This window comes from Ptiloglossa arizonensis, chromosome 10, assembly GCF_051014685.1.
Source record: "Ptiloglossa arizonensis isolate GNS036 chromosome 10, iyPtiAriz1_principal, whole genome shotgun sequence".
Lineage (NCBI taxonomy): Eukaryota > Metazoa > Arthropoda > Insecta > Hymenoptera > Colletidae > Ptiloglossa > Ptiloglossa arizonensis.
The window spans coordinates 1,863,701-1,890,812 of record NC_135057.1 but is presented as its reverse complement, the minus strand read 5'-3'; the positions used below and the strand labels follow the sequence as shown (position 1 = coordinate 1,890,812).

Here is a 27,112-nt window from a genome sequence, read left to right as displayed (position 1 = left end):
ACGGAGCACAGTGAATTATACATATCTAATTGGATATTTATTCCGCAATGCGTCGTATGAACGAGCGTTCATTTTAACACTGGAGAACTCTGATATGTAAAGTGTTCCTCGTACGTAACTCGGGAAAATCGATGATTGAAAAGAAAGGGAATGTATGAAATAATCCGATCGTACGTTCAAAATAGAAAAAGTCATAACGTCGTTTGAAAATATACTATGAAATTTAAAGTAAACCTCTTTGCAAAAGCAGTCATTTTGACTAGGTAAATCTAGAGTTAAGAACAATAAGCCGGGAACACCTGAACATCGATCGACAAGATCTACACGATTGCCAACATACGGGCGAATTGCTCGGTTGGTATTCCTAGCATCTTCGTTCGAGTTTACCGAAGCTCGCGGAACCGAGCTCTCTTATCCGAACCTCCGTTACCCGAATACCACCGTGCAAACGCTTCGTCGAACGAACGACCTATTTTATCATCCGAACGCACGTTTGTGTACAAGTCAGTGCAAGTATTACCGCTGGAAGCGTTCGTAAAGCATTCTAACGGCATGATAACGTACGTGCTTCGATCGATGAAATGGAACGTTACAGTATCGACGATATTGATGGATATTCTCGGCGTATTCGAGGCTGGAGGAAATGCACGAGATGATACGATGCCGAAGAATAATGTAACTTCATCGAATTGATATAAATCTAGCGTGATTCAACCTCTACAAGAATTTGAGATCTACGAATTGTTAACTAAACGATGTTTAACTTTATTGTTCCTTGTTTCTTTCTTGTTTTTTTAAATGTGTAAAACTTAACAGCAGAAAAATAAATATTTCGTTGACTGATAATTTATTTAGCCGCACACTCGTGTCCGTTAATTTGGATTATAGAGGTTATGCTATACTTGAGTACAGCACCCAACGAAACATATTAAGTGCACGAAGTTAGTTTTATTCGCTCTAAACGTGTGACATATGTTTCGATGCACTAGAAAATTTGAGGACAGATGTGTTAATTGTTTTATTGTATAAAGCAAGTGAGAGATACATTTAACTATCTCTAATGCTTCTGAAAATAAGAGAAATTTGTCGATGCGATAATTTGTCTCAAAATTTGTTTCGTTTAAAAAGATTTCAGAATCAAATACCTACTGATTAAAATACTGACATTTATTTTAAACACTAACATCTCGAGGTTTTGAAATTAACAGTTTTCGTAATCTCCGTTTTATAATTGTATAATACAACGATTTAAATTTTCAAATTAGAACCATTAGACTGTTACATATCTACGTATCACCGAATAAATCTTATATAAAATTTACGTTTCTGATAAAAAGAACTGGATCAATCGACGGACAAAATTGATAAATTTTAAATTTTAGAAAAAGTGTTCTTATAGATGGGACTTTTTATATTGTCATACTTTTCATAATAACGTTCAAATTATTTATAATCAAAGTTGATAAAATATTTTAACAATGTTTTTTGCTCTGTTGCGAATGTGTCAATTTTTATATAAAAAAAATTAGTATAAAAATATATAAATTGTATTAATAACCGTATTAAATATATAATTTGTTCTTAAAAGGAATATGTGACATCATAAATCGCACGTTATTTATATTTCTGAAAAGAATGCACGTTGGAAATAATTCTGGACGTGAGAAACTGGTGCATCGGTTAAAATATTGTATCAATGCGTATGAAACAATTTTTTAATTTTTCTTTACTACGTTGTACTTTAGGACATTGTTTTAATGTTAGATATGAACTTCGTTACCGATTATCGACTTTTATGTCCCAAATGAAAAATATGCATAACTAATTTCAATTTTTTTGCAAATTAATCGACGAGGACGAATAATCAAAAACTTGCACAGACATTTACAGTCGTTTGAAAATTTGTATGTCCAGGAACTGCTCTTTCGAATACACGTTCTCTTCAATGAACGAATGACATTTGTATGACTTGAAAAATTCTTATGGGAGTAATAATGAATGAATATTTCTTACTCACGAGGCGAAAAATACGTTCCAGGGTCATTGTAAATCTCAAACTCCTCGGTGGAGATTTTAAATTGAATGTTTAAAGCTTTGTATTTTTAAGGCTTTGATAAATTTTCCATTGCGAACAACTAGGGTATAATATAAATTTTCCGCGAGTGCTGCATTTGATTAAATTAATAAAATATCGTTAATAAAAATTCTGGTTTATTAGAAATATTACTCTTATAAGCAATTTCATTACCAATAATAGATATTTTATAACTTTTTTTGATTTTATAAACAACTACTCTTATCATTTGAATATTTTTGTGACAACACTCTTGTAAATTCCATAGCGATTATTGTGCATTGTTGCCTTCGTGATTTGATATTTTAAAAAATTAAAAATTTTAGTAAATATTTTACTGTTGCTGCAATAAAAAGCAATAATCATTCATTTACGCGCAACTTTTTGCCACGGAGTAACTATACAAACTGGGTCAGAGTTTTTCTTCAGGAAAAATTCATTCTTTACAAAATTAAACAATGTAAATTTGACGAATTTAGATCATTTTAGGTCGCAGAACCGTCCTATGGAATTTATTATTATGTATTAAAGAATCGTGTTTAGTATCTAATTATTAAATATCAAACAGAATCTACTTGTGCGTTTTATTTTTTATGTACAATATTTCCAAATTTATTTAAGAGCCGGAGAGAGTGACCTAACGATCGGAATTTTTTAAAAAGGTTAGTTCGTGATTTGTCAGGATTTTTTATCGCATAAATCAATGACTAACAGTATTGCTATCGTAGAACGCAATTTATGACCGAAGTGACGGACTTTTCTCACATCGTGAACATTACTCAGGGGCATTTTCTTCGTAGCTTAGTGCAGTACGCGTCGTGTTCGGAATTCTTCGCAGTATAATATTACAAATATGGGCGCAGTGACGAAAAGCAAAGGAAGGTACTGAATATTTCGCATTATTAATCGCATTCGTTGGTAAGATATGATTCACGAATACTTGGAAATATATCGCGACAAAAGTTTCGTCACTCGATCGCAAAATAGAGAAGGGAACTTTCGACTTCGGCTGCCTTTAAAGTTTACATTATTCAGAAATAACGAACGGACTTTATAATTAATCATCGTTTCCAGGAAAATGTCTTTCTTTTAATCAAGCAAATGCAATGATTTCTGCGCGGTATAGGTACAGTCGCGATTCGAGTAATTGCAAGCTGATATCTTTGATTTACATTGCGGACGAGATAACACGTGGTTGGTCGCGTGACTAACTTCAATGACATCGAATACTGCTTTGAATAGTGCGCGAACTTCCTCTTGCGCCTCGAGTCTCGTGAACAATAATTAGTATGATTTTACTACCAAATATAAACGGGAGGCCAACGTTATTTCATTTTGGGAGACGCAATTAGTACGATTGTGGCAACCGTTTCATCAATAATCAAAGTTTTTGCATGCACGGTCGTTTGTATAAGTCTACCTACATCCATCTAACTCTTTTCGACCTAAAATTTAAATGCAGTTTACAGTTGGATCCCTCGATATTTTTTTAAAAATTGGTTCTGAACAAAATTGTAAATATAAAGTGTGAAGCATATTAGGATACACCATTACAAAATTTCATAGTACATACATGTGTGAATACATATTATACATTATACAACAATTAACTTTTAAATATCGCGAACACATACGTTACCGAAAGAGCAATAATTTATGAATATGTACGATAACAAGAATGAATACACTTTTATGACATTGTGCTCCCGAATTTAATGAATATTACTATTTATTTCAAAAAATTTCTTAACTTAACTGACGTAGTATTTCGTAATTATTATATTATCGATAATATTGTAATTTATGGGATGTACACCTAAGGTGTAAAAACACCTCAATTTTTTATGCAGCTGATCATTCGGTTTTGACATAAATGGTGTTAAACGTAAAAATATCCAGGTTATTATATTGATCGAACATTAATACGAGATTCTAGATCTCGATGAAAACTAAAAAATTCGCGTATCATCTTTTTCTCAAACGAAATACAGCTTCTTGCTCTATAGTATGCGCGCCGCTACAATTTCAATACTGTGGTCAAGTCCAAATATTCTGGCCATTCACGGCTATTGAAAGACAAATCCCATTATCGATTAGTTATTCTCCCGACCATGACTCTGTGCAAATCATGCTAGTTTCGTGTCTTTTGAATACGGTGATGTGTATCCATACTGTATGAGAGGAGATGCTTTGTGACGATACTCGCAATTAGGGAAGTGGTTTAAAGCAGTCAATTTTTAATACAAAAACATATTTAAATTATTTTGAAGCTCGGATTAATTTTTTTAATAAGAAATTTATTCGATTCTAGTACAATATTCCTACGTATAGAAATTCGGATTCAGTCTGAAACAACACAATCTTCCATTTTAAATATGTTTTAAATGTTTTAGTGAACAGAGAACAATATTTTGTTATCAATTAATTTTTATCACATATATAAAAAAATATATATGTATATTGGGTTAAATTTATTCGATTTTATTACTCTGTACACGTTCCCCTTTTGGATCAATTTACAGATGCTTTGCTGATTGCTGGACATTACATGTTTACGTAATTAATCGTCCGCTAGCGAGGAGCTGGGTCAAGTTAACAATTGTTTCGTGTCTTTTCAACATTTTCCCCTTTCATTGGTTAGTCTAGCTATTACAAAGTTTATATCTTCTATTAGCAATTTAGCAATCGTAAACTTTCTTGCGGTTTCTTCTTACTCGCAAGGGGAATATCTCTCACCGATTTTAATGAAATTGGGCAGAATCACAGGTTTACGTGTATAACAATCGTAAATGAAATTGTAGCCGCAAATTGCCAATCAGTTGTGAAAAAAATAAGTGTAGAATTTGGAAAAATCGCTCATTGTTAGTCATGTATACTTGAATACCAGAGCATCTTCATTAAAAGTAACACTGGCGTAATGGCAGGCATACTAGTATGAGCATTTGCTAATTTTTATTCATTTTCCAAATTTTTTCTTAACTCGTTTCATTTAATATAGCAATAACAAAATATTAGCAGTCTCTTACACTTGCCGCTACAACAGTTACTATTAGTAGAAATGCTCTATTATTCAAGAATACGTAATTAAGCGATTTTCATAAACTTTATTTTTTTTTTTCATAACTGACTGACCATTTGCGGCTATAATTGCAATTACGATGATTGTAGGAATGCTCTATTATTCAAGAATACGTAACTAAGCGATTTTCATAAACTTTATTTTTTTTTTTCATAACTGACTGACCATTTGCGACTATAATTGCAATTACGATGATTGTAGGAATGCTCTATTATTCAAGAATACGTAACTAAGCGATTTTCATAAACTTTATTTTTATTTTTTCATAACTGACTGACCATTTGCGGCTATAATTGCAATTACGATGATTGTAGGAATGCTCTATTATTCAAGAATACGTAACTAAGCGATTTTCATAAACTTTATTTTTATTTTTTTTCATAACTGACTGACCATTTGCAGCTATAATTGCAATTACGATGATTGTATATGGAAACTTATAACCCCACCAAGTTTCATTAAAATCAGTGAGAGTCACTTCTGATATTCCCTTTTTCAGTCATAGCTTCGCTTTGTTTGTTCGTAAGATACCCATTCTACTCTCATTCATGTCCCTACTTCTTGGTTATGCGTCATACAACGTTACCAATGTCCAATAGCGTTCGTTGACACTGATGTAGCGTAACTGTTTGCAGAATACCTCGATCCGTTACGGCAAGTGCCTCGAGACCATTTCAACCAAAAATGAAAAGGATTACCACCTCTGCTTTATGTATTTATTTTATAGATTTATTGTACACATTTATTTATTATTTGCTTTAAATGTATTATATCTGCAGTGGCAACGATAATACAAAATACAACGAATATTTACAGTAGGTATATTTACAACTCTCGTGCAGGAATTATGTCGTTTATGTTATGCATACATTATAAATATGTAAATTAAATAGTATATTTAATATTTGTAATATTTAATATTTTTACAACTACGTCCAATATTTGAACGAATGAATCGTCAATTTATACAATTAATTAAATCGTTGATTACTCCATTGGAACAAAATTTGAAAAATGTAGTTTCAGGTATTGAGATACAAAATTTGATAAAAAAATGTTTTTTCTCGAATAAATACAAGAAAGAACGAGCAACTGTTGCAATTTCTCCCATGCGACGTTCAATAAGCCTAAAAGATACGATTTGAGTCGAAACACCGTTTCTGGATACGTAGAATTATTAAAATTTTAAATCATCTTGTGTTAATATTGATCGTTTTAATAGGATCGTTCGTTAACGACTTGGTAAACAAATAAATGAACTGAAACTTTTAACGAGGATCTCAGCCAGGTGACCAAAAGTAAATGCCGATCTAGTTTGCTCGTTAAGAATATTTGTGTACCCGATCGCGTAATGATCGAACGCCGTGAGAAAGAATATCATATTTCAAACATTTGTTTCGGAAGTGGCCGTGAAAGTGGACGTTTACTTCCGCCGCGACGCGACGCGACGCTAGAAGGTGAAATGTTCGTATATTTCAGTATGCAACTCATAAAGGTGAACTTTCGCGGTAAATGCACGGTGAATGTTAATTGTAGCCGAAAACACTTTTACGTTCGTTTCAAAGACCCGACTAGGTGTCCTAATTACGTGTTTGCCTGTTCTATTACCGCTATTCTCAATCAACAGCGCAGCGAACCGTCAATCAGACCAAAACGACCTAAGAGACTAATTTCGCATAATTACTTTTTGTAATTACCGATCTGTTCTTATTATACGATAATAGAATTGACAAATGCTTTATTCGCGTAAAATAAAGCGCAAAATAAAGCTTATTCGAACAAAATATTTTATTCGCGCCAACTGTCACTTAATATTTCAATATTGATAATACGTGCGTTGATTTTTAATGTTTTCACTTGAAATGCGCGACAATGGAATAAAACTGCATATTCTTCTGCACGAAATTCATCGCACAGTTTCTTAATCAATTGTAAATAATTGTTACCTCTTTTCTGAGGTATATTATTTATAGAATTGATTTCTATAAAATACCTCTTTGCAACAGCCATCGAGTGTGTACGCGAAGATTCTAATTTGGTGTTAAATATGTAAAAAGATAACTAAACACGAAATTTGATTATTGGTGACATCGACAATGATAACTTTAGGGACAGCTGAACATTAAGAAGAATTTGATCGAAGGAAAAATATATACTAACAAAGAAAGTTCATATACTACGTATTTGTAGTACTATATATATTCAAAATAATGTGAAATTATTGTTTACAATAAAATGGTCTTAGGATTGAAAACACCGCTTCCAAGAAATTTTATATTTTTATATTAACGCGAATATCTGCGAAAAGTTATCGAAACAAAGTTTCGTTCAAAAGTTTCGATATCCTACAATAATATAAAAAAGAATTTTTGCAGAAAATTAATTTCCTTAAAATTTATTTATTTATTCTTAAATAAGAGTACGAGGTATAAATCTAATTCTAAAAATAAATCGACATTTTTACATAAAGGAGTGCAATGGAAACAAATTTTAAAATCAAATATGGACGATCACGAAATCATTTCTGAACTCGAAGCGAACATATAGTAAAATTGTATAAAAATAAAATATTTTATTCGCGCCAATTGTCTCTTAATATTTCAATATTGATAATGCGTGCGTTGATTTTTAATGTTTTTACTTGAAATGCGCGACAATGGAATAAAACTGCATATTTTTCTACACGAAACTCATCGCACAGTTTCTTAATCAATTGTATGTAATTGTTAAAAACCTAAAATATTTTGCAGCGGATACCTCCCACGGTAATAAATCGATTACGAGAGCTCGAAATAGGTTATCGTCAAATTGAAAAGGGATCGAGGTTCCACAATTTAAATCTGTTTAGGGGAAAAAAAAAACGGTAAACGAAGTTTTCAGTATCAGTTGCCAGAATTTTGTAGAATAGCACTCCCGTTTGGCAACGCCGAAACAAAGCGAATAAAGCTTTTTCCAATAGGAAAACTTGACCCAAAAAGAATTAACTCGCTGGAAATACACGAAGAGAAGTATTGAACGCTGTAGAACTTGTTCTATTGTTATCGCGCTACAAACGGTTTTCAAAAGCACGGATGATGATCAAAAGTTTGCATTCGTTTCCTCCTGTGCGACAAGTTTTAGTTATTTTTTAACAAACTGGTAAATGTCCCCATCTGTGTCGATTATCCCACCGAATGTTACAAAGAAATGAACGTATCGAGTAAAATGATTAAGAACGAAAGTTCAAAATATTTTATTCGTTCATTAATTTTGTCGATAACGCAGAAGCAAACTTCGATAATATAGGTTAGCAAATAAATATTTTTGAAGCCATTGCATTCAATAATCAGAGATTATTAGACTAAAGATTGATTTTTAAAAATTAAGAAGATACGGTTAACAGTTTTTGGTAAAGAAATATTTAATTAAAGTATCTAATTGACCATATTGACAATATGGATATATGTATCCACATAAAAATATAAAATGTACAATTGGTTGTATTGATACTATATTGGTATAAATATGTACTAAATAATTCGTAAACATGCCTCGAAACAAACTGACAAAAAGGTATCATTAACTAGAGCCTCGATCGTGCTACTAACACGTAACAAGTACTTTTATCGATGCACGCGCGACAAAAGTTCCTCGTAGAATATCTGCTTATTATAAATAAACAAAATATTAAATTGCCAATTACCCAGCGACAAGATCGTCACGGAGTTCAGTCACCTCGTTATTTCCGACGCAATGGAGATCAATAAAAGTGTCATCGAATTATTCCGACGCGCGTTACCCACGCAATTAAAGGTCGATAATTGGAGGAGGCAGCGTTTTCATTCGATCGATCCACCGTTATCGCAACAAACTCGAACGCGATAGGTTACTTTTCCCAGCCTACACGATTAGTTCCCCATGCAAGAGAAAGCCCCGGACACGAATTCGAGAAAGGGACGATATTAACGCTATACAGATTATAAAATGTAGTTACATTGTTTGTAAATCGAGAATTTGAAGTTCGATGATACCACGTAGATGTTTGACATCATTTGTAACCGTTACGAATCATTGATGACATTGTAATAATAATGGTAATGAATTTTTAACGCGTTAGGTACACGAAACTAGAAATTGAAGACGAAGTAAAAAAGAAAAGAAAAGAAGAAATATGTGAATATACGTAATGGTACAGATGAGAGAAACAGTTGTACGATATTAATTAATCTAATCTGAATACACGTCCTATCTGTATCAAAAGATTAAAAACGTATGTAGTTCAAACATTATTAATTGATTCTACCGTCATATTTTTTGCAGCTGCATCGTAATGAAACTCTACAATAGCAACAATTAATTAAAAATAATTTCTTCTTAATATATTTAGGCATTAAGAAATTTTTTGTAAACACAAAAGAACTCTTTTCTCTTCTCCGTTTTGTATACTGAATAATGGCAAAAAGAAAAACCAAGATTCGATAAAACTTCGCTTAGGAGTTTAACAAATTGAACTGTTTGTTTAAACGTTCTATTCCGGAGTATTCGATAAAATGTTTTTATCGGTTGAGTAAAAACATTTTATAACTAAATGAATCAGTTTGTAACAAATTAAATGTTCATCCCATACAACATACAAGTATTCGACGAATTTCTTGTCCCATTTATAGATTATTATTCGTTTAAATATTTATATTAATATCTGATCGGGATAATTTTTTACAATAAAGCTGACGCAAAAGAGGCATTCGTACATTCTATGGAATCTACCAAAATTTACCATTCTCTATCGCGTTATCACAAGTGAAAATCATTATTTTATTTTTGAATTTTCGTTAGTAAGCACTAACGTGAACCTTTAAACTGATTCAAAAGCAAATTCATTCTGTTCTCGAATGTCCCCCAGGAATGTTTCCCTCGCAATGACTAGCAACTACGTTGCTATTGACTACCGTTGCTACAGCAGCAACTTGCATGACTGGAAAAATACGAAAAAGCCTGCTAACAGTGGAAGTTCGAAGAAACGAAGAAAGAAGTATTCGCTTTCAACCCTATTTCTGTTCCATTATCGTTGAAACAAGAAAGAAAGGGCACAGTTCTTCCTCTGTTTCAGAGCAATAAAATGTAGTTTTGATAGAACTGACCTAGCTGGTAGGCCGGAAGAAGAAAAAGAGTACATTACGGTTGTTATCGTTAACAAGGGAACCGCACGAAGTGTTAGACATCTATATTAATGAAATTTCGTGGATAACCGGAGAATCAAAAAGTATTTGATTCGTGTTCAATTGTTCAGGTCAATAATTTACGAAATGTTTAAGAATAACGATGTAATATTTAACATATTTTGATCTAATCGATTCCATAGTAAACAATACACATTCAACGCTCAGTATTTGTTCGCATTATTTTACGTTAAAAGAATATTTTTTTAATATCAATAACATATAATAATATTAACTGGATTGAAATGAAATATACTTATATTACAATCTTCTGAATTTGAAAACGAAATACATTGGCTAATCTTTTCAGGGACGATTACTTTGTATAAAGTAAACTAAAATTTTAACTAATATTGATTCTTGGTATCTATCAACCTCACAACGATGTTCTTGTGTTATATCATGGAGAAATTGAATAATGAATATTTATTCGCAATTATAATGGTTACTTCCGTGTTACAGTATTTAAAACAACTTTCAAATTAAACGTATGCATCGGTACCCTCGAAGAGGTTAAATAAACGTAGGCTATTTAATTCCTTTCTCCTTAACACTAGACCAAATGGTTGTGCGAGTATTGTAAGGAAAAAGAACAAATAGTCCTAGCAAGAATTGCAAGTAGTATAGTGTCAATTGAGTTAGTCAGTTATCGTAGAGTCTACGATTAATTGTAAACAAACGTTACACGATAATCTTTCGAACCAATAAATCTACAAATATACAAGTTTTGCTACGTATATACACGTATGAAACAATTTGATAAATCCAATCGATTAATCTTGCTTAAAAGTCTAGACAATTAAACTGTCCGGTAGAATATTCTATTCCAGAGAGTACAACGCAATATTTTTGTTTCCTTTTTCAAAGATAAAGAGTTCTCTGATCCATTTCTGCGGAGTTTTGTTTGCAATCAAAGTGTACAATCGTGTACACTTGAGTACTTCGTAGTTTCCAGGAGTATATTGAGTTACACGAATGTACGCGGCGAAACCAGGTGTGGTGGCCAGACGCGAGCAATCAATTCGCATCAAACAGAAAGGATAATCAAATAGCACGTTATCGGGTGTGGCGATAAAATTAAATATGAATCGAATTTCGTCCTGTTGCGACCGTTAATAACACTTTCCGTGAACAAATACGGAATTTCGTTCCAAAATACGCGGCAACTAGCAGTTAAAGAGTTAATTAAATTCTCATAAACGCGTCTTCGATCAACTTGATCATAGTTTTTTTTTTCTGACATTACCACATCCTAGTTTCGAAATAACTGAAACTGTACACGGAAAAGAGATTGAATCATTATCATACGAATACATCGGTCAAAGGATCGTCAACTTTGAGTTAATACAGAGAAAAGAAACTTGAACGTGGTCTTAAACGAAGATACTAGTTAGAAGATTCTGGAATACTTTCCACGAGGATATTCCATTGGACATTAAATTCCTTGAAAGTTATATTGTCTGGACTTTATCCAGTTGCATTTTACCTATAGATACATACTGGAACACGACGACGAGAATTAACAAACATGGTTCAAAATTGACATCGGTTTCCTTCACGGAGCTGTAGCTTCGAGGAAACTTCACCGACGAATCAATTTTCAAAGTTGTTAGATTGTATTCCTCAGAAATACCAACAAGTATTTAATCCCACTACACGGATTTCGTCGGTTGCAAAGCCACGAAGCGCGACAGAATATTTGTCCAAGAGCACGCGCACGCACGCGTGTTAAATTCTAAAAATGTTCAAAGTATTGACAAATCGTTTTTATCATCCGGCACGCTGGAAGTAGCAATTTTCCCGATTAGTCACAGGACGCGGTTGGCTAGAAATTCCCCCAATTACCTCGCGGAATAACTACACCCTCCGTACTCCCTTTCCGCACAATGTTTTACAAAGGTTCCCCGGACGACAGTGAAACGAGCCAGGACGGGTGAAACGGGTCCGCGGAATGCGACGAATGCCGCTCGTACAAAATTCAACGAAATGAGACGAAAGTGCACGTCATCTGGCGAATAAATGCGTGGACGGTTTGCGGGGCGATACGCTAACGCTATGGCGTGGACCGAGGCGACCGCACGTCGCGCATTTCGGGGGCCGCGATCGTTCACCAGGAATATGTTGTCGGTGGAGGGCACGGAAAGAACGTGTGTCTCGTTGCCGGACTCGCGGCCCGTATGCACTTGCGGACAACTGTATAACAGTTCTCCCCTCTAGCCTCTGCCCTCGTTCTCCTCTACCCCCGTTATAAATCAAAGCTCGTTGGGTTCGTCGGTTATCGCGAAACGGCCGCAAACAAATTGCACACGGCCCGCGACCACCGGCCGTTGCGATCTGTTGTAATAAGGTATAATGCGGCGCGATTATCGGACGATAATTGCACGCAATCCGTTTAGACAACGTGGCCGTCGATTGGTCGATTCTATTCGACGAAACGTTCGTTCGCGCGGTTGTTTTGTGCGGTCGCGAATCGCCCGATAATGGATTTCTGCCCGCGTGACAGATCACCAGTCGCTAACAAGGGAGCGAGACCGACACCGACCGTTCCAAAAATTCGAAAGCCGTGAATTTCGAAGAGCGATTGGGAATTATAGCAGGGAAGGTGAATCGATGTAACAGAATTTATTAGCTCGAAATTTTGATCGTTTTGGAGGCTGAACCTAGGGTTCGAAAAATCGGAGTATTGAGAATTGGTGGATGGAATTGCTGCCCGAAGAGTGATCAGGAATTATAGTCAAGTTGTATGTAAAAAAGTGCAACGAGCTATATCGCTGAACTAACCTTAGTACAGGTACACAACAACCACCAAGAGATATCAGAGAGAGAACTGTATGAAATACCATAATGGTAGATCCGTACTCCCTTACTATTCTCCGAAACCTTTCTTTCTTGTTTAAATTGTTAGCTATATTTCGGTCCTTGTTAATAGTCTGTATACTGTTGGACTGCTGCTGTGTATTTGTTGAATATCTCACATTGAAAATATGTTTCGACTGAAACTCTTTTTCTATAAGTGTGGTCATTGTGAGAATCCGACTTACGGGACCTGAACGACATATTACAATTTTCACAATGTTTACCTTGTCAGTAGTAAGACGAAATATGTATCTTCGACATGTTCTGATAATTTTTAAACGATTTTCACAAGTTTACTGTAACCGGACCAACGTCGTTCTCATCGACTAGAGCATTTAGCGTTGATAATAATTATTCATGAATTGCGTTGCAATGTTGAAAAAATTTACCACCGCGCTAAGGCACATTTCGCAAACCAGTAAATATAAATAATTTTTTTGTTGAATTTCTTTCTTCCTTTTCAGGAAAATTATATTTGAATATTTCTTGCTATTCCAAATTTGAATATGGGCATTTTTGATCGGTGTACGATAGCGGTCCAAATTTTAGTTGCATCTGTATTTGTTTTTTTTGTTTCGTAGTCGACGTCAAAGTGGATCTCGAAACATTTATCAATTTCTAAAAAGAGTAAGTTGACGTTGCGTTGGAGTGGCTCGAAATTTTTTCCAAGAGATCCTTGCGCGTCAGTTTAATTTTGCGCGAGTAGAAAGTTGGAGATCGAAGGTTAATTATAATTGTTAATTGTACGCTCGTTACCGTGTGAATACGAAAGACCGAGTCTGAGACGATGTACGATATGTTCAACGAGATCCTCACGAAGTGCACGAACTGAGATCTCTGCGGCTCCGAACAGTGCACGAGATACCCAAACCTTGATTCCTTGGAAAGCATAATTCGATGGCTACGCGAGTTTAGGTCTCTTTTGGTTGAAAGTTGCATCGAGAACAGTTAGGTTTCTTGGAAAATTACAAAACGAACCGTAAGACTACAATTATTGATCGTGACTTTTCACGACTTCGATAACTTTCATAACGATTTCATCGAAAAGGAAAGAGAATTAAATCGATATTATAAAGAGTTTCACCCGAGTTAGAACAAAACGATAGTTATCGATAAAAGAAAAGATGTTTTATGAAAAAAAAATTTTATATTATCATTACCTTTGTAATTTTATATTATACATATTATACATATTACTTGTGTTAATTTTTGATTACAATGGTACAATTTGGGAAAGTTTTTATCCATACACGAATAATTAATTTCAAACGAACAGTGTTGCCAGTTTACTGTTTACAGCAAAGCGCAATGTGGCAATTAAGATCTCTGCGTATATTAATCCCTGGTTTTGTGTATCTTTTGTTTCTTTTTCGGGGGCAGTATCAGTTTGTGTACTCGATTCGGCGATTTAAAACGGCTAGTAAACAACTGATAAATAAACGAGAACACAGCACAGTATACCGCCCATTACTGGGTCGATTTACTCGCGTGCGTACCTACTGCAAAATGGACAATTCTCTCGAAACAGTGTACATCGATGTCATCGATCGAAAACCTTTTTCTTTGAACCTTTTATTATCAAGGTCGGAGTATATTCGTAAAGAATTAAAAACTAATTTTAATTTTGTTGCTAGTTTCAACACTTACGAAAACAAAAATGTTTTCGAAAATTTGCATAAAAGAATAAATAAATATTTTCTAAAGGTCGGTTAAAAATGTCAAGAGACGAGACGAAGTATTGACCATATAATCACTTCGCACGGAGAAGTAGAACCTGAAAATTACGTAACTATACATTTTTAATTTCCTTAGAAAAAATCTCGCATAATATCACCATTTATTTATAAACCATCGATCGCAGCTTTCAAGCGTTTAATAACTTTTAACGTGTTCACTGTCCCCTGACATAGGTCAGCCATTGACTCGGGAGGTTTATGGCTTCCGGGAACGCATGGGTCGTGTTTATTTCTAATTACAGGCACGATGAATGCGTTAATAACTAGCTATACAGTGGGGAAACTTTCCAAATACCGTGTACGAAATCGCCAAACATGTTATTGAAAATCAAAACGGTATTGCGGATAGCAAAAGAAGTCCACGCGGAGAAAGTATTCAATTGGACGAACGAAACGTACTGTAATTCAAAAGTTACGTAAAAATAGTAGATAACGTTAAATAAATATGGACGTTATCGAACTATTCAATGATAAATTTTGCAAAACACATATTATAAATCAACACCAAAGCGAAAGAAACATTTGGTTGATGTAAGTTTTTGTCATTTAATTTACAATAGTATGAACTACAAAAGGTAGTAGTGATTTTTTAAAAAATGATCCTTGTTTGTGTTTGTGACGTCATCGCTTTCAACGATTATTTTTCGGGACCGGGTGCAATAAAGATTTTAAAAATGTTAGAAACTATAATATACTCTTTAGGGACTGATGTTCGAATAATTTTATTTTTATGAAAATTGTTAAAATGGCAGGGCTATTTGTATTTGAGAAATCGAATTTGGACGAAAAATTTGTACGTTTCTTATTTTTCCTAACAAATGTTTTGTAAAGATATGTAGAAAATTTCAAACTATTCGATTAGCTAGATCTCGAGATATCTTGTGCATCGTTTCTGAAAATACAGTTTCGAGACAAACGAATTTAAAGTTTACAAACGGCCTATTATGTAGCGGTTAAAATGTTACAACACGCACATCTACGAATCTGTTACGCTCTTCGTACCTCCAAAAATAGATTCTTTTAAAGACCGAGACCTTTCACATTTTATTCTTAAGACCTCGAACCGCCATTTGAGACAAAAAAGAAAATCGAGTTTCCAAAATTTCAAACCTTCCTGCTCCCTTGATCCACGATTGATGCACTTAATGCACGATTCCAATTTTGAAGAAAATTTCGATCACAATTTAATTTAAAACATGGTACGATACATTCGTCCGGAATGCAGCGGTAATCCAGAAAAGAAGCAAAACAGGCGGAGCTGTTCAACCATTGGTATCCCTCGAACTACCGCGAGCACTTGTACAAGCGGTACGAGTTTAAACTTCTTCAATTGGAAACCGTAACATCTGTGATTTCATTAGAACTACCGCTGCTAACTACCGGCTACATATTAATTACCACAATCCTCCGTCAGAGCCGCTACTTCGCTTCGGATCCATTACCGGAGCACGTAGTTAAGATATTACGAGGATCTCTTCGGCAAAAACGATTGGGTCCACGGTGACCTGACGTTCGCCTGCAACTCTGCCCCGACAATTATTCGCATTTCGTGCTTTCTCCGCAGCCGGCTTCATTTACATTTCACTCGGAGATCCGGCCAAAAGGTTATTTACATTTTCTTCCCGTTTCCGGCTGGGTCTCCGGACTGCCAATCGAAAGGATTCAAGCGTGAGTAGCGAGGGTAGAAAAAAAGAACGACCGAAAGAAGACAGAGAAATACGGCGAAACGCGAGGTGGGTAGAGTGGGTGGGAAGAGGGTTGGCTTGTAACGTTCCGATTTAATGGAGCGCGGCGACTTGATAACAGGCAACGGGGCATTGCAAGATTTATTAGCGTCTCGCGATGCGGATAATGTCTCACCTACTCGCCGAGTAGAAGTAGATTTTAGCATCGGTTGAATTATTCGCTGGACGGAAATTAAGACTGGAGCCCGGTTGTCTTTTAATCCGCGCCGAACATTTCCTTCGTTTCGTGCCGCTGTCTCGTCCTTGGCCCTTTGCCGAAGGATCGATCGATACCGGTAGGAAATTCGATGATACACCGGTATTACGCACGCACGAATCGCTCGAGTTCTTCTTGGAAACAGTACACGGGAGTTAAATACCTTATGTGCGTTATGTATAAAATGTTTGTAATGTGATTCGAATAAGGATGGACCGTTGAGAGCGACGGATCAACGTTTCTCAAACCAAATATTTGTACAAACTGAGCGTTCTACAGTGGAGTATTCGGACCCAAAAAGCGATAATGAACGTACAAGTAAAATCGTACAGATCCTCTTTATTTTGCCATTTTACGCAGTAGGTACGTTTGGGTGTTTGTTAGCGTAAAACAATCAAGATAATATTAGAGTTTTGAAACTTTTTTAATTAGAAACGATATCTAAAAATAAAATGATAATAAACTTATACATTATTCAGGTAATATATTTTATATTTTATATATAATTATAAATTAAATTAATCCATCGAATTAAACATCCTTTAGCAATGCTGGTCCTGAACCATGTATCGCGATGACGAGCATAACACGTTTTATAGGCAATGTATTTGTAGCACGTGCCAATTGGAGAAAATATTATATTTCTTTTGTATAGCCACGGTAAACACTTACAAGGGACATCACTTAAGTGTAAATCGTCGATTTCAATGAAACTTACATATAATATAGTTCTTTGAAAAATATTTGACACGCATTTTTTTTTTATTCGCTACTGTCCATATCTGGAAGGTAAAATTAGCTCTCAAAGTTGGAGAAGAAGAAACATTTCCCTCGATTATTCGAAAATAATCGAAAAAAACGAAAATTGCATATTTTTGAGTAATGAATTTAAGCTTCCAAACAGTTTTACAAAATATTAATTTATTTAAACAATATGTTAAAAATGTTCATTTTTTGTACTTTTTTTTTATGCAATTCATTGTTTCGCATCTTTATAAATTTGTCAATATAAACTACAGATCAATATGAAAAATGCGTATATTTGAACATTTTCGTTCGATCCCTTCAATTTCAAGTTAGTGTTGGTAAAATAAAATCAGCTTCAATGCGGAAGGTGAATTTTTTGAGCGTACACGAACAGTTGTACAAATATATGATATAGTAACTGTTTATATTATAATATAAAACACATCATAATAGATTGACAGTCTTTGGCTGTCAAAACTTGTCGTTACGGATAGAAATAGTCCACGGTATTGCTTCTGATTGAAAAGATAGAGAAAACATTTATAACCGCGTGATCGAAATTACCCTGAAAAATACAACTACCTGAAAAACACACTCTAACTATTGTTAAATATTCCTGTTATTTGTTTTATTTCTACAAGTGTGCTAATTCAGAAAAGTGCTAACTTTTTTGGGCGTGGCATTGTATTTTCGATATAAGAAAAACGTAATTAAGTTTTGGAAAAGTGGAGAGAAGTGAAAGTTATTTTTTGATATTGTAAAGTCTAGATATAGAAAATGAAAAACACTCTACCAATTCTATGGGTGGGTAGCACAAGTTAACAAAGGTGGATCATGTATAGACAAAATGAAGCTTATTGCGAAAACTATATTTTATAAACTTGTACAAACTAGTAATAACAAAATTGTGATTCTTAATATTGGCTTGAAACGGTAGGCTTTGCAGGAAAACCAAAAGGTGAAGATACATAGATTCAAAGCATTCCATCAATGAGTTTGGGAATTCAAAGAAAATCATAGAATTGTATCAAGTAAAACGAGGAAATTAATTACACAAAATTATAATCGAAACTTAACGCAAATAATGAAAGCGGCCGATAACTTCCTATCATACATTAAAAAATATATAACCAGAGGAGGGGCAGAAAATATTTTTCATTCGTATCAATGTAGTTAGAAATTCATTCCGGTAGGACGCTTTCTTGGAAACGAGAGAAAAGTACGGAAAGAATAATACAATCCAAATCTACAATGACCCGTAGCTACACGATACAACCGACTTTATCAGCCGACGGCAATTTACTTTCGCCATTATTCATTATATTAAATAAACAAGTGGAACACTAAGACCTCGTATACAGCAAACCATATTCAAAGTATTTAGCGTAACCGTTACAGCTTCTACATCGGGAAAGTCAACCAAGGAATACATGAAAATGTGGCTAGGACAAGTATACACAATACACCGGAAAATAGTGTTCTGTTGTTCGATTCATGGAGTGGTTATAATCAAGAAGTTTTGCCAAACTCTGTACCAGGAAACAAACAGGTAGAAATTTTACAAATCCCAAAAGGTTTCACCGGTTTTATTCAGCCGTTAGATGCATATGGTTTTAAAATGTAGAAAAATTTTGTTCGAAAGATTTGCGATTTAATTATAGTTTTAAATTTAAATATTACTTTACATTCCAGAAATTCGATAAACAAACTGCAGTCATTGATATATAATCAACTCTCTTCTCCTGGATACAAAAATTTGTTTAAATACACTTAGTTCCGTTGTGGTTATATTAACAGCAGGCGTCATCCATTTAATAATCCCGTTAAATATTGTTTTACTAATCTAGAAACCGTAATCTGCTTCTTGTGTAGTGCAGAAGTTGGAATAAAATGTTCGTGGTACAAAACACATTTATCCCTTCCTCATTTTTTCATAGAATACTATTATTGCGATAATTTTGTAGAATAATTTTGTGTTATATTTATTTATATATATTTACTTCAGATTCCGGTTTTTCTGTTATTTTATTTATTCCAAGCACACAAAATCAGTTCTTTTTAGAGCTACCAAATGTTTACAAACATACAAAACACCAGTCACTTAATGTTGTTGTACCTTTAATTTCAGAACAGTTTGAAAGATCTAATGCCACACCCAAAAAAGTTAGCACTTTTCGGAATTAGCAAACTTGTAGAAGTAAAATAAATAAAAGGAATATTTAATAATAGTTATAATGTTTTTCAGGTAATTATATTTTCTAGGTTAATTTCTGTTACGCGGTTACAAAAGTTTTCCCTACTTTTTCAATCACAAGCAATATCACGAACCGTTTCTATCTGCCACGACAGTTTTGACAGCCTCCAAAAATTCACGTTCCGCATTGAAGCTGATTTTATTTTATCAACACCAACTTCAAATTGAAAGGATCAAATAAAAATATTCAAATATACGTATTTTCTATATTGGTCTATAATTTATATTGGTAAATTTATAAAGATGCGAAACAATGAATTGCATAAAAAAAAAGTCTAAAAAATGAACATTTTTAACATATTGTTTAAATAAATTAATATTTTGTAAAACTGTTTGGAAGCTTAAATTCATTACTCAAAAATATGCAATTTTCGTTTAAACAATTTTTTTATAACTCTGATTTTCGATTATTTTCGAAGTATCGAGGGAAATGTTTCTTCTTCTCCAACTTTGAGAGCTAATTTTACCCTCCAGATATGGATAGTAGCGAATAAAAAAAAAATGCGTGTCAAATATTTTTCAAAGAACTATATTATATGTATGTTTCATTAAAATCAACGATTTACACTTAAGTAATGTCCCTTGACAGAGACACGCTAGTTATTTTCTTTTTTCTACAAAAAAGTACGTTAAGTTTTTTCATTTCAATTATAAGAAAGCCATTATTTCAAAGAAAGATAGAAATCTAAAAACATACTTTCATTGCACAACTTTCTCAATAGCATCTAATAGCAGCCAATTTTTCTTATAATAAAAATGAAACTTTATACTTTTAAATAAATCGAAATGAACACTTAATTCCACTAGATTCATGATTAAAAGATTGAATAAAAATGGAATATTTTTCGTATTTTCGTTCTCCGAGGTAGTATAATTAAATGTTTCATTTGGTATTAAAGTTGTAAGGGCCGGTCTGCAGTCCTCCATACCGAATCTTGTCAGTACTTCCTCAATGTTGATTTATTATACCTCCGTTGACTTATTCTTATCCGTCCAGTATCGCCTTCTCTTTCTACTTAAATATATAATATATTTATGACTTTTCCTAAGTCGTTCATTCTGAATTTGCCATTTAGTATTTGCTTCATTTCAGTTAATATCTTCAAATCATTAGATGCTATTAATATATCATCGACATACATTATCAATATTATATTCGACTGGTTGCCTTATATATATATATACATACTCACACACACACACACACACGCGCGCGTGCGCGCGGATTTAACAGTGAATCTCGTAGACTAATACTTAACAAGTATTCAATTAATGTCTGATACCAATTACGTCCAATTTGTTTCAATCCGTAAAATGGCTTATGGAGTTTGTACATCTTGTCCTCTAGTCCAGGTTTGAACATATCGGGTTGATGCATGTAAATAGTGTCGGTTAATTTTCCCTCTACATAAACTGTAACGACATCCATGTGGTGTACATGCATTTTACGTTGCCCAGTACTGGCTAATAGTGTACGTATCGAATCGTATCGCGCGACTGGAGCAAATATTTCATCGTAATCTATACCCTTCTTTTGCTCATTTCCTCTGGCTATTAATCTAGCTTTGAATTTGTCGACCGTGCTGTACTGATTATACTTTCTTTTGTACACCTATCTGCTGGCAAGGACCCTTACGCCTCGTGGTTTTTCTACCAAGTCCTATGTTTCATTTTCCATAAGTGAGTTGTATTCCCTTTCCATTGCATCTAGTCAGTCGAATCTGTCGTCACGCTACATTGCTTCTGTTGGTGTGCTGTGTTTTGTAGAACACAAATTTGGAGAATAATTGTATATTTTCATTGGCCTACCTCGTATTCCTTCTCGGAGTATTCTCAGCCTTCCTTTCATTCTTTTGTAATGTGGCGCACCGTTTTCGTTAATGGTCTCAGTGTTCTCGTCTTTATATACCGCTTCTTCTTCGTTATCGTTAATCGCTACTTCTTTATCTGTTTCTGTAGAACTTGCCAAATTGATGTGCTCTATCTCAATATGCTCTGTCATAAATGTGTTGTTATTTGAATCTGCGTGAGATTTTATTTTCTCATGAAAACGGACGTCTCTTCTTTTGACAATGGTCCTTGTTCCTCAGTCCTATAAGCGATATGCTTCTGACTGACGAATAACCTACTAGGACGTATTTCTTACCTCTGGATAAAAACTTATTCTTTTTATTTCTTTTTCTAGGGCAGTTACATTACTGCCAAACATTCTGAAACAACTAATATACGGTTTTTTACCTAGCCATTCTTCAAACGGTGTTTTATTCCTTAGTTTTTAAATTGGGCGTCTGTTTCTAATGAATACTGCTGTATTCACTGCCTCTGTCCATAGGCTCAATGGTAACCCTGCTTACGTCAGTATACTCCAGGCCATTTTCACTAGGGCCCTGTTGGCATGTTCGGCAACACCATTTTGTTGCAGGGTATACTCTATTCATAGGTGTTGTACTATTTCTTCTCTCAGGTGGTATTCTGTAAATTCATTTGATGTATATTCTTTAGCATTGTGACTACGTACCTTTTTAATCAGATAAGCTGTTTGCTTTTCAGCTTGATTCTTGTATTCCTTCCAGGCAACAAGTATTTCTGACTTTTGTTTTAAAATGGCAACCTCTGTATATCTTGTTTTGTCGTTGATGAAGGTGGTAAAGTATTGCAATCCGCTTAAGGAGGGCCATGAGTTCACAGATGTATGTGTGTACAAGCCCTAATGTCTTTTCTTCTTTGCTTTTTGAAGTTTTATATGGTAACGAATGAATTTTGCTTTTGTCACAAGTTTCGCAGCTTGGAGTACCTTGGGTCAATTCTTGCAATATGTCTATTCCATCCACCATGCTTTCTCTCAATAGTTTCTTTTCATCATTAATGTTTAAATGCCCTAACCTTTGGTGCCATCAGGTTAATTTGTCATCCTGTTTTATTACTTGTAAGACTTGTAACCTATTTACGTTGTCTATTATATATGGATTTCCTTTGTGTAGTTAAGACAGTTGTACCGTCTCTGCATCTAATGATGACTGAGTGTTTATTAAATTTGACCCAGTACCTGTTGTCCGTTACACTAGATACTGGGATCATGTTATTTTTAAATTCAGATCACTTCTTTTAATTTTAAATTGTTTCCAAATTTATTTTGAGATTGCACTTTGATCCTTATGTTTTCTTTCCCCAATACATTAATACTCTTTTTCTTTGCTGTATATACCTCCTTACTTTTTGCCTCTTCGCTGAGGGCTTCAAATTTACTTTTCTCATTGCACATATGCATGGTGGCCCCACTATCAAGACACCATGGTACTGTGGTTAGAATGTTGGCATTTAGGGCAACTATAAATTTGAGGTAATTTTGTTTTGTTTGTGCATTGTTTAGCCATATGGCCTATCTTGCCATGTGCATAGCACTTCTCCAATATTCTTTTATGCTGTGCGTACCTGGGTCTTTGACACATACTCTGTGTTTGTTGATTTTCAATTGAAGGTTTCTTAGGTTACTGTATTCTTTTTAATAGGAGTGCCTCTCCGTTACCATTACCTTGGGTTTCTTGGCTCTTTGTTCTTCTGATTTCCTCTTCAAACAATTTTATTTTTAATTTCTCCATGTTTGGCATAGTTTCTCTAGATTCTATGGCTATACAGAATGTCTCATAATGGCTTGGTAAAGAATTTTGCAACATGATTGGTATTACCTCATTTGGTAGTTTAATGCCTACTTCTTCCAACTGTTCCAATCTATAAATAAACTTATCAATATATTCAGCCATACTTTGGTCTGAATCCTTTCTCATCTTGTAAATTTGCTTAAATAACACACACTGCCGCATGGATCCTTCAATTTATAAACAGTTTTTGGTGCTTCCCATATTTGCAATAACGTTTCAACCTTTTTTACATAATTGCATTGCGTATTATTAATACTTAAAATAATTATATCCAACGCTTTCTCGTCCTTTTATAACCACGCGTTTTGTTCCGTTCTAGCGATACGTTTGTTCCATCTACGTAGTTCTACAGTTCATTATATCTTAGAAAGCTCTTTGTTTGTATTTTCCAGTACTCATAGTTTATGTTGTTTAATTTTTCGGACTGATTAGGCTTGAGAGATTCATTGTTCTATGTGTTACCACGTGGTGAACTTAACCTTACTTTATTTGATGATTACTTGATTATTTTTAAGTATGCTTGGGCCCATAATCTGTTGAATATAGGTTGGGATTTACCTTGGGTAAATAAAGCTGCTTCTGGTATAATTAACTTTTCCTTTATGTTTATTGAGCTAATAATTAGTTCTAGACAGAAGACATGCTAGCCACGTGAGCGAAAGTTGGCCAAGTGTAGGGGAATCACCAAAACATAATCACACACTGCGCATGCGCCCACACATTCAAATGAGCGTTTCGAACTCTATACTTGATAATATATTACTTTTCCTTTATTTTTTATGGATTAGTTGGAATTATTGTTTTTGATTAATGATACATAGTATTCAAAGGTATTCTTTAGAACAGAAAGAAAATATTAACAAAGTAAATATTAATATTACACTTCTATTTACGTAATAGTTCTCTTTCAATAAAATATATCAACCCAATGAGTAACTTTGTCTCGATTAATTAGTTAATTTGATTTTGCATATTACTTTTATTTCTCTTCTTAACCATTTTTGTTTACAAATTCAATTAGAAACAAACAATAGAATTATTAATCAATAGTCCTTTATACGTTTTCTTAAAATTAAAAGTAAGTATTTATTAAAAAATATTTTCTGCACCTGGGATGTTTGTTGATTTGAATTCAATTAATCATATCATGTTTGCTGTATTGGTTTAACGAAGACTGAGGCTCGGAACAATATTTATGCTGAAATAATTGAAACTCCTGTATTGGAAAATTAAACATCGATCAGAGGGAAATTGCTCTCGATTCAACTGTTAATACACACATCTCTCGCAAGTATCGGTTTATCGTTCTTATTTAATTTTGTTCGCAATTTTCAAGTTCATAGCAGTGCAGTACTTACAAAATGTTTTTGTATTATTAAATTTTTTAATATATTCTATTGAAATAATAATTTTCTTGCACATAAAAACAATACTTTTTCAACGAAAATTTTGCTTTTCTTTACTATATTCTTCAACCTCTTTCGTGTATTTTAACATCATTTCAAAAATTATTAATTTCTTTTTCAACTTTTTGTATGTACTTTTTTGAATAAAATTGAAGTGCTCCATCATATATTCTATTTCTTGATTCGTACAAGCATTATGAAAAATATTTGTCCAGTAATTAAATAAATAATCGATTCAAAGATGAGTCTACCATTTTAGATGAATCTTTCCATTCGTTTAAATTTGATTCATATTCCCTTCCATTATCTGTAATCATGTGCAAAAATTAATTTTATTGAAGTGCTCAATTAATACATTTGTTTTTCGTATTACGAACACATCTTCACTATAATTCTTTAATATTAGTAGCAACAATTTATAATGAAACGAGGACAGGTAAATATGAATCATCCTTTTTTAAACTAGATCTTCCACCGATAAAACTGAATTGCTACATCTCTTTAAATTTTCATCCTCGAAAGGTATATATTTTACACCTTTTCTTCGTTTCACGTGCAGACATACTAAGCATTCTCTCCTTAAAAAATTCAAAAGAAGGAAAAAAATACAAACACTCCTTAAGGACGAATAAAATTTTTGTAAATTATCGATCGACCCTTAAATTACCAATCTACCGATTGGTCGATACAATTCAGTGCAAAACAAAATGGAGGTTAGAATACGCACGAACAAATCAATCAAGTTAAAGATATACTCTAAATTCTAAAATCTTGAATCTCTAGCATAAACTAAATATACTCAGTTGGTTGCATCGCGTTCGATCGTGTAATGGAAACGAGGCCGTACGTTTTATTCCTGTTCCCGTATCCACTCGCTCTTTCCTACTCTTTATTCCGTTCCCTTTGTTCTCCAATTTTGTTTCAAAGCTTCAGTGACCCGACGAATCGCGGTGTCGGCCTAAATAACTGCATCCCCGATAAATAAATTATTTATTTAACCGAAATTGCGTCGGGCACTAAAAATACGATCGTCGAGTTCATTGATCGCGTTTTGCATAATACTGACCCCGAGAGGAGTTCATCAACTTAGCTTCTGGTCCATTTGAATCGCGACATAAATTTCGTTTCATTTTATGACGTTTACGTGGAAAATCCACAAAAAAAATCAAATGAAAGACGTTTATGTCGAGGCAACAAACTTGTTAATGATATTTAAATTATTCTTAAACGGTACCAGATAATAATATTATTGTCCAATTACAGAACATGTCACAAGAGAAAATAGAATCTATCAAAGTTTGGATGAAACAAATTTTCGTAGAACCTACTTTTTACGCTACTTGTACTTTGAATTAAGGATAGATAAAGTTATTATTTTAGTTAGATGTGAATTGGATACGCGTAATATATATATTTTTTAATTCTCTGAACTTTATTTATTGCTGAAAACTGCTTCTTTATTGCGAAATGTTTATTATATACGAAATAATTTTATCGAAATCAAAATATCTTTCAACAACCTAATTTAAATATTTAAGGATTTTTTAAAAATTCCTGTTCGTGCTAGAACATTTTCGACTTTAATTCACATTTAAACAGTTTCCTTAAAAAGTGTAAAAATACACGTCAGCCTTAAAAGTTTCACATGCTACACAATGGTTCTAAAAACACTTTGCAGACAATGTTTCTGAATTATTTATTGCCAAAGTTGAGCAGTTTTAGTGACGTTAGTGAACGTTTTAGTGACAGTACTAATGAAGCAATATGATGATTTACAATTTGAGAAGGGAAAATATATTAAAAGCACTGAAAATATAATTATAATTATCACATCTTCTTTTCTAATTTTGTCATGTTTTTGTTGTATTTTTTATATGATGAAATGGTCACCTTAAATCGTGCAAACTCTATTTAAATACTTCTCTACGATTCCCAAAATTTCAAAAGTATTTAAATAATTATCCGTTCTACATAAGATGTGCACATTAACAGGGTCGGGCTACAATTCTGTTTCTACCGAAGATTAAATAAAACCGTAGAGAAAAGTTTTGCGTTATTAACAAGCTCTATCGCTGTATAATGCGTTTTTTTTTTTTTTTAGAGGAGCATCCCTACAGTTGTAAAGTGCAAGTGTACTTGTTTTTTAAATGGAATCGTACAAA

General features: G+C 33.7%; 1 protein-coding gene and 1 long non-coding RNA gene across 3 annotated transcripts in view; both read right to left on the bottom strand.

Moving 5' to 3' along the window:
* The window catches only part of LOC143152172 (uncharacterized), a 450,848-nt gene that overhangs the window by 5,243 nt on the left and 418,493 nt on the right, over nt 1-27,112 (bottom strand). The window lies entirely within an intron of this gene.
* On the bottom strand, nt 21,106-24,197 carry LOC143152174 (uncharacterized). Its single transcript, XR_012993520.1, has 2 exons — nt 21,695-24,197; nt 21,106-21,592 (listed from the first exon to the last, which is right to left on the bottom strand). It is a non-coding gene; the product is annotated as an uncharacterized LOC143152174 (long non-coding RNA).